The sequence below is a fragment of the Schistocerca gregaria genome, unplaced genomic scaffold, assembly GCF_023897955.1.
Source record: "Schistocerca gregaria isolate iqSchGreg1 unplaced genomic scaffold, iqSchGreg1.2 ptg000043l, whole genome shotgun sequence".
NCBI classification, from domain to species: Eukaryota; Metazoa; Arthropoda; class Insecta; order Orthoptera; family Acrididae; genus Schistocerca; species Schistocerca gregaria.
In genome coordinates, this window is record NW_026061702.1 from 11,387,821 (window position 1) to 11,396,865 (window position 9,045).

Here is a 9,045-nt window from a genome sequence, read left to right on the forward strand (position 1 = left end):
GGCTATTGTATCAACTTAGAAGCTTCATCTGTGTTCTACTATGGTGCTTTTAGTGTCTCCGCATACCGCATCACGCGACATAGCTTTGCAGGCGATAAGTACAACCGTTTCAGAGAGAAGAGCGGCCAATGTGACGATCTGGCTTTAAGTCGATTCGATAACAAATGACGAAAACGGACGGATTTCTCAGGTTCTTACTACATATGAACACTTTTCACATTCTCCCGTGCAACTCAAGTGCTAGTCTTCCTTTCATGCAGAATTTTAAGGTCCTAGCTCATGTCCAAGGCACCAAAGCCAGCTAAGAAGTCAATAATCGATACATAAAACTTGAATTGTACTACTTCTTACTGGCTATTACATCAACTTAGAAGCTTCATCTGTGTTCTACTATGGTGCTTTTAGTGTCTCCGCATACCGCAGCACGCGACATAGCTTTGAAGACGATAAGTACAACTGTTTCAGAGAGAAGACCGGCCAATGTGAAAATCTGGCTTTAAGTCGATTCGATAACAAATGACGAAAACGGACGGATTTCTCAGGTTTTTACTACATATGAACACTTTTCACATTCTCCCGTGCAACTCGGCTGCTAGTCCTCCTTTCATGCAGAGTCTTAAGGTCCTAGCTCATGTTCAAGGCACCAAAGCCAGCTAAAAAGTCAATAATCGATACATAAAACTTGAATTGTACTACTTCTTACTGGCTATTACATCAACTTAGAAGTTTCATCTGTGTTCTACTATGGTGCTTTTAGTGTCTCCGCATACCGCAGCACGCGACATAGCTTTGCAGATGATAAGTACAACCGTTTCAGAGAGAAGAGCGGCCAATGTGACGATCGGGCTTTAAGTCGATTCGATAACAAATGACGAAAACGGACGGATTTCTCAGGTTTCTACTACATATGAACACATTTCACATTCTCCCGTGCAACGCGGCTGCTAGTCCTCCTATCATGCAGAGTCTTAAGGTCCTAGCTCATGTCCAAGGCACCAAAGCCAGCTAAAAAGTCAATAATCGATACCTAAAACTTCAGTTGTACTACTTCTTACTGGCTATTACATCAACTTAGAAGCTTCATCTGTTTTATACTATGGTGCTTTTAGTGTCTGCGCATACCGCAGCACGCGACATAGCTTTGCAGACGATAAGTACAACCGTTTCAGAGAGAAGAGCGGCCAATGTGACGATCCGGCTTTAAGTCGATTCGATAACAAATGACGAAAACGGACGGATTTCTCAGGTTTTTACTACATATGAACACTTTTCAGATTCTCCCGTGCAACGCGGCTGCTAGTCCTCCTTTCATGCAGAATCTTAAGGTCCTAGCTCATGCCCAAGGCACCAAAGCCAGCTAAAAAGTCAATAATCCATACCTAAAACTTGAATTGTACTACTTCTTATTGTCTATTACATCATCTTAGAAGCTTCATCTGTGTTCAACTATGGTGATTTTAGTGTCTGCGCATGCCGCAGCACGCGACATAGCTTTGCAGACGATAAGTACAACCGTTTCAGAGAGAAGAGCGGCCAATGTGACGATCGGGCTTTAAGTCGATTCGAAAACAAATGACGAAAACGGACGGATTTCTCAGGTTTTTACTACATATGAACACTTTTCACACTCTTCCCTGCAACTCGGCTGCTAGTCTTCCTTTCATGCAGATTCTTAAGGTCCTAGCTCATGTCCAAGGCATCAAAGCCAGCTAAAAAGTCAATAATCGATACCTAAAACTTGAATTGTACTATTTCTTACTGGCTATTACATCAAATTAGAAGCTTCATCTGTGTTCTACTGTGGTGGTTTCAGTGTCTCCGCCTACCGCAGCATACGACATAGCTTTGCAGACGATAAGTACAACCGTTTCAGAGAGAAGAGCGGCCAATGTGACGATCTGGCTTTAAGCCGATTCGATAACAAATGACGAAAACGGACGGATTTCTCAGGTTTTTACTACATATGAACACTTTTCACATTCTCCCGTGCAACTCGGCTGCTAGTCCTCCTTCCATGCAGAATCTTAAGGTCCTAGCTCATGTTCAAGGCACCAAAGTCAGCTAAAAAGTCAATAATCAATACCTAAAACTTGAATTGTACTACTTCTTACTGGCTATTACATCAACTTAGAAGCTTCATCTGTGTTCTACTGTGGTGCTTTTAGTGTCTCCGCATACCGCATCACGCGACATAGCTTTGCAGGCGATAAGTACAACCGTTTCAGAGAGAAGAGCGGCCAATGTGACGATCTGGCTTTAAGTCGATTCGATAACAAATGACGAAAACGGACGGATTTCTCAGGTTTTTACTACATATGAACACTTTTCACATTCTCCCCTGCAACTCGGCTGCTATTCCTCCTTTCATGCAGAATCTTAAGCTCCTAGGTCATGTCCAAGGCACCAAAGCCAGCTAAAAAGTCAATAATCGATACCTAAAACTTTAATTGTACTACTTCTTACTGGCTATTACATCATCATAGAAGCTTCATCTGTGTTCTACTATGGTGCTTTTAGTGTCTCCGCATACCGCAGCACGCGACATAGCTCTGCAGACCATAAGTACAACCGTTTCAGAGAGAAGAGCGGCCAATGTGACGATCTGGCTTTAAGTCGATTCGATATCAAATGACGAAAACGGACGGATTTCTCAGGTTTTTACTACATATGAACACTTTTCACATTCTCCCGTGCAACTCGGCTGCTAGTCCTCCTTTCATGCGGAATCTTATGGTCCTAGGTCATGTCCAAGGCACCAAAGCCAGCTAAAAAGTCAATAATCGATACCTAAAACTTGAATTGTACTACTTCTTACTGGCTATTACATCAACTTAGAAGCTTCATCTGTGTTCTACTATGGTGCTTTTAGTGTCTCCGCATACCGCAGCACGCGACATAGCTTTGAAGACGATAAGTACAACCGTTTCAGAGAGAAGAGCGGCCAATATGACGATCTGGCTTTAAGACGATTCGATAACAAATGACGAAAACGGACGGATTTCTCAGGTTTTTACTACATATGAACACTTTTCACATTCTCCCCTGCAACTTGGCTGCTAGTTCTCCATTCTTGCAGAATCTTAAGGTCCTAGCTCATGTCCAAGGCAACAAAGCCAGCTAAAAAGTCAATAATCGATACCTAAAACTTCAGTTGTACTACTTCTTACTGGCTATTACATCGACTTAGAAGCTTCATCTGTTTTATACTATGGTGCTTTTAGTGTCTGCGGATACGGCAGCACGCGACATAGCTTTGCAGACGATAAGTACAACCGTTTCAGAGAGAAGAGCGGAAAATGTGACGATCTGGCTTTAAGTCGATTCGATAACAAATGACGAAAACGGACGGATTTCTCAGGTTTTTACTACATATGAACACTTTTCACACTCTTCCCTGCAACTCGGCTGCTAGTCCTCCTTTCATGCAGATTCTTAAGCTCCTAGCTCATGTCCAAGGCATCAAAGCCAGCTAAAAAGTCAATAATCGATACCTAAAACTTGAATTGTACTATTTCTTACTGGCTATTACATCAAATTAGAAGCTTCATCAGTGTTCTACTGTGGTGGTTTCAGTGTCTCCGCCTACCGCAGCATACGACATAGCTTTGCAGACGATAAGTACAACCGTTTCAGAGAGAAGAGCGGCCAATGTGACGATCTGGCTTTAAGGCGATTCGATAACAAATGACGAAAACGGACGGATCTCTCAGGTTTTTACTACATATGAACACTTTTTACATTCTCCCCTGCAACTCGGCTGCTATTCCTCCTTTCATGCAGAATCTTAAGCTCCTAGGTCATGTCCAAGGCACCAAAGCCAGCTAAAAAGTCAATAATCGATACCTAAAACTTGAATTGTACTACTTCTTACTGGCTATTACATCATCATAGAAGCTTCATCTGTGTTCTACTATGGTGCTTTTAATGTCTCCGCATACCGCAGCACGCGACATAGCTTTGCAGACGATAAGTACAACCGTTTCAGAGAGAAGAGCGGCCAATGTGACGATCTGGCTTTAAGTCGATTCGATATCAAATGACGAAAACGGACGGATTTCTCAGGTTTTTACTACATATGAACACTTTTCACATTCTCCCGTGCAACTCGGCTGCTAGTCCTCCTTTCATGCGGAATCTTAAGGTCCTAGGTCATGTCCAATGCACCAAAGCCAGCTAAAAAGTCAATAATCGATACCTAAAACTTGAATTGTACTACTTCTTACTGGCTATTACATCAACTTAGAAGCTTCATCTGTGTTCTACTATGGTGCTTTTAGTGTCTCCGCATACCGCAGCACGCGACATAGCTTTGAAGACGATAAGTACAACCGTTTCAGAGAGAAGAGCGGCCAATGTGACGATCTGGCTTTAAGTCGATTCGATAACAAATGACGAAAACGGACGGATTTCTCAGGTTTTTACTACATATGAACACTTTTCACATTCTCCCCTGCAACTTGGCTGCTAGTCCTCCTTTCTTGCAGTATCTTAAGGTCCTAGCTCATGTCCAAGGCACCAAAGCCAGCTAAAAAATCAATAATCGATACCTAAAACTTGAATTGTACTACTTCTTACTGGCTATTACATCAACTTAGAAGCTTCATCTGTGTTCTACTATGGTGCTTTTAGTGTCTCCGCATACCGCAGCACGCGACATAGCTTTGAAGACGATAAGTACAACCGTTTCAGAGAGAAGAGCGGCCAATGTGACGATCTGGCTTTAAGTCGATTCGATAACAAATGACGAAAACGGACGGATTTCTCAGGTTTTTACTACATTTGAATACTTTTCATATTCTCCCGTGCAACTCGGCTGCTAGTCCTCCTTTCATGCAGAATCTTAAGGTCCTAGCTCATGTCCAAGGCACCAAAGCCAGCTAAAAAGTCAATAATCGATACCTAAAACTTGAATTGTAATACTTCTTACTGGCTATTACATCAACTTAGAAGCTTCATCTGTGTTCTACTATGGTGCTTTTAGTGTCTCCGCATACCGCATCACGCGACATGGCTTTGCAGGCGCTAAGTACAAACGTTTCAGACAGAAGAGCGGCCAATGTGACGATCTGGCTTTAAGTCGATTCGATAACAAATGACGAAAACGGACGGATTTCTCAGGTTTTTACTACATATGAACACTTTTCACATTCTCCCATCCAACGCGGCTGCTAGTCCTCCTTTCATGCAGAATCTTAAGGTCCTAGCTCATGTCCAAGGCACCAAAGCCAGCTAAAAAGTCAATAATCGATACCTTAAACTTGAATTGTACTACTTCTTACTGGCTATTACATCATCATAGAAGCTTCATCTGTGTTCTACTATGGTGCTTTTAGTGTCTCCGCATACCGCAGCACGCGACATAGCTTTGCAGACGATAAGTACAAACGTTTCAGAGAGAAGAGCGGCCAATGTGACGATCGGGCTTTAAGTCGATTCGATAACAAATGACGGATACAGACGGATTTCCCAAGTTTTTACTACATATGAACACATTTCACATTCTCCCGTGCAACGCGGCTGCTAGTCCTCATTTCATGCAGAATCTTAAGGTCCTAGCTCATGTCCAAGGCACCAAAGCCAGCTAAAAAGTAAATAATCAGTACCTAAAACTTGAATTGTACTACTTCTTACTGGCTATTACATCAACTTAGAAGCTTCATCTGTGTTCTACTATGGTGCTTTTAGTGTCTCCGCATACCGCAGCACGCGACATAGCTTTGCAGACGATAAGTAGAACCGTTTCAGAGAGAAGAGCGGCCAAGTGACGATCTGGCTTTAAGTCGATTCGATAACAAATGACGAAAACGGACGGATTTCTCAGGTTATTACTACATATGAACACTTTTCACATTCTCCCGTGCAACTCAAGTGCTAGTCCTCCTTTCATGCAGAATCTTAAGGTCCTAGCTCATGTCCAAGGCACCAAAGCCAGCTAAGAAGTCATATATCGATACATAAAACTTGAATTGTACTACTTCTTACTGGCTATTACATCAACTTAGAAGCTTCATCTGTGTTCTACTATGGTGCTTTTAGTGTCTCCGCATACCGCAGCACGCGACATAGCTTTGAAGACGATAAGTACAACCGTTTCAGAGAGAAGAGCGGCCAATGTGACGATCTGGCTTTAAGTCGATTCGATAACAAATGACGAAAACGGACGGATTTCTCAGGTCTTTACTACATATGAACACTTTTCACATTCTCCCATCCAACGCGGCTGCTAGTCCTCCTTTCATGCAGAATCTTAAGGTCCCAGCTCATGTCCAAAGCACCAAAGCCAGTTAAAAAGTCAATAATCGATACCTAAAACTTGAATTGTACTACTTCTTACTGGCTATTACATCATCATAGAAGCTTCATCTGTGTTCTACTATGGTGCTTTTAGTGTCTCCGCATACCGCAGCACGCGACATAGCTTTGCAGACGATAAGTACAACCGTTTCAGAGACAAGAGCGGCCAATGTGACGATCTGGCTTTAAGTCGATTCGATAACAAATGACGAAAACGGACGGATTTCTCAGGTTTTTACTACATATGAACACCTTTCACATTCTCCCGTGCAACTCGGCTGCTAGTCCTCCTTTCATGCAGAATCTTAAGGTCCTAGCTCATGCCCAAGGCACCAAAGCCAGCTAAAAAGTCAATAATCCATACCTAAAACTTGAATTGTACTACTTCTTATTGTCTATTACATCAACTTGGAAGCTTCATCTGTGTTCTACTATGTTGATTTTAGTGTCTCCGCATACCGCAGCACGCGACATAGCTTTGCAGACGATAAGTACAACCGTTTCAGAGAGAAGAGCGGCCAATGTGACGATCTGGCTTTAAGTCGATTCGAAAACAAATGACGAAAACGGACGGATTTCTCAGGTTTTTACTACATATGAACACTTTTCACATTCTCCCGTGCAACTCGGCTGCTAGTCCTCCTTTCATGCAGAATCTTAAGGTCCTAGCTCATGTCCAAGGCACCAAAGCCAGCTAAAAAGTCAATAATCGATACCTAAAACTTGAATTGTACTACTTCTTACTGGCTATTACATCATCTTAGAAGCTTCATCTGCGTTCTACTATGGTGCTTTTAGTGTCTCCGCATACCGCAGCACGCGACATAGCTTTGAAGACGATAAGTACAACCGTTTCAGAGAGAAGAGCGGCCAATGTGACGATCTGGCTTTAAGTCGATTCGATAACAAATGACGAAAACGGACGGATTTCTCAGGTTTTTACTACATATGAATACTTTTCACATTCTCCCGTGCAACTCGGCTGCTAGTCCTCCTTTAATGCAGAATCTTAAGGTCCTAGCTCATGTCCAAGGCACCAAAGCCAGCTAAAAAGTCAATAATCGATACCTAAAACTTGAATTGTACCACTTCTTACTGGCTATTACATCAACTTAGAAGCTTCATCTGTGTTCTACTATGTTGCTTTTAGAGTCTCCGCATACCGCAGCACGCGACATAGCTTTGCAGACGATAAGTACAACCGTTTCAGAGAGAAGAGCGGCCAATGTGGCGATCTGGCTTTAAATCGATTCGATAACAAATGACGAAAACGGACGGATTTCTCAGGTTTTTACTACATATGAACACTTTTCACATTCTCCCGTGCAACTCGGCTGCTAGTCCTCCATTCATGCAGAATCTTAAGGTCCTAGCTCATGTCCAAGGCACCAAAGCCAGCTAAAAAGTATATAATCAATACCTAAAACTTGAATTGTACTACTTCTTACTGGCTATTACATCAACTTAGAAGCTTCATCTGTGTTCTACTATGGTGCTTTTAGTGTCTCCGCATACCGCATCACGCGACATAGCTTTGAAGACGATAAGTACAACCGTTTCAGAGAGAAGAGCGGCCAATGTGACGATCTGGCTTTAAGTCGATTCGATAACAAATGACGAAAACGGACGGATTTCTCAGGTTTTTACTACATATGAACACTTTTCACATTCTCCCATCCAACGCGGCTGCTAATCCTCCTTTCATGCAGAATCTTAAGGTCCTAGCTCATGTCCAAGGCACCAAAGCCAACTAAAAAGTCAATAATCGATACCTAAAACTTGAATTGTACTACTTCTTACTGGCTATTACATCATCATAGAAGCTTCATCTGTGTTCTACTATGGTGCTTTTAGTGTCTCCGCATACCGCAGCACGCGACATAGCTTTGCAGACGATAAGTACAACCGTTTCAGAGAGAAGAGCGGCCAATGTGACGATCTGGCTTTAAGTCGATTCGATAACAAATGACGAAAACGGACGGATTTCTCAGGTTTTTACTACATATGAACACCTTTCACATTCTCCCGTGCAACTCGGCTGCTAGTCCTCCTTTCATGCAGAATCTTAAGGTCCTAGCTCATGCCCAAGGCACCAAAGCCAGCTAAAAAGTCAATAATCCATACCTAAAACTTGAATTGTACTACTTCTTACTGGCTATTACATCATCTTAGAAGCTTCATCTGTGTTCTACTATGGTGCTTATAGTGTCCCCGCATACCGCAGCACGCGACAAAGCTTTCCAGACGATAAGTACAACCGTTTCAGAGAGAAGAGCGGCCAATGTGACGATCTGGCTTTAAGTCGATTCGATAACAAATGACGAAAACGGACGGATTTCTCAGGTTTTTACTACATATGAACACTTTTCACATTGTCCCGTGCAACTCGGCTGCTAGTCCTCCTTTTGATGCAGAATCTTAAGGTCCTAACTCATGTCCAAGGCACCAAAGCCAGCTAAAAAGTATATAATCGATACCTAAAACATGAATTGTACTACTTCTTACTGGCTATTACATCATCTTAGAAGCTTCATCTGTGTTCTACTATGGTGCTTTTAGTGTCTCCGCATACCGCAGCACGCGACATAGCTTTGAAGACGATAAGTACAACCGTTTCAGAGAGAAGAGCGGCCAATGTGACGATCTGGCTTTAAGTCGATTCGATAACAAATGACGAAAACGGACGGATTTCTCAGGTTTTTACTACATATGAATACTTTTCACATTCTCCCGTGCAACTCGGCTGCTAGT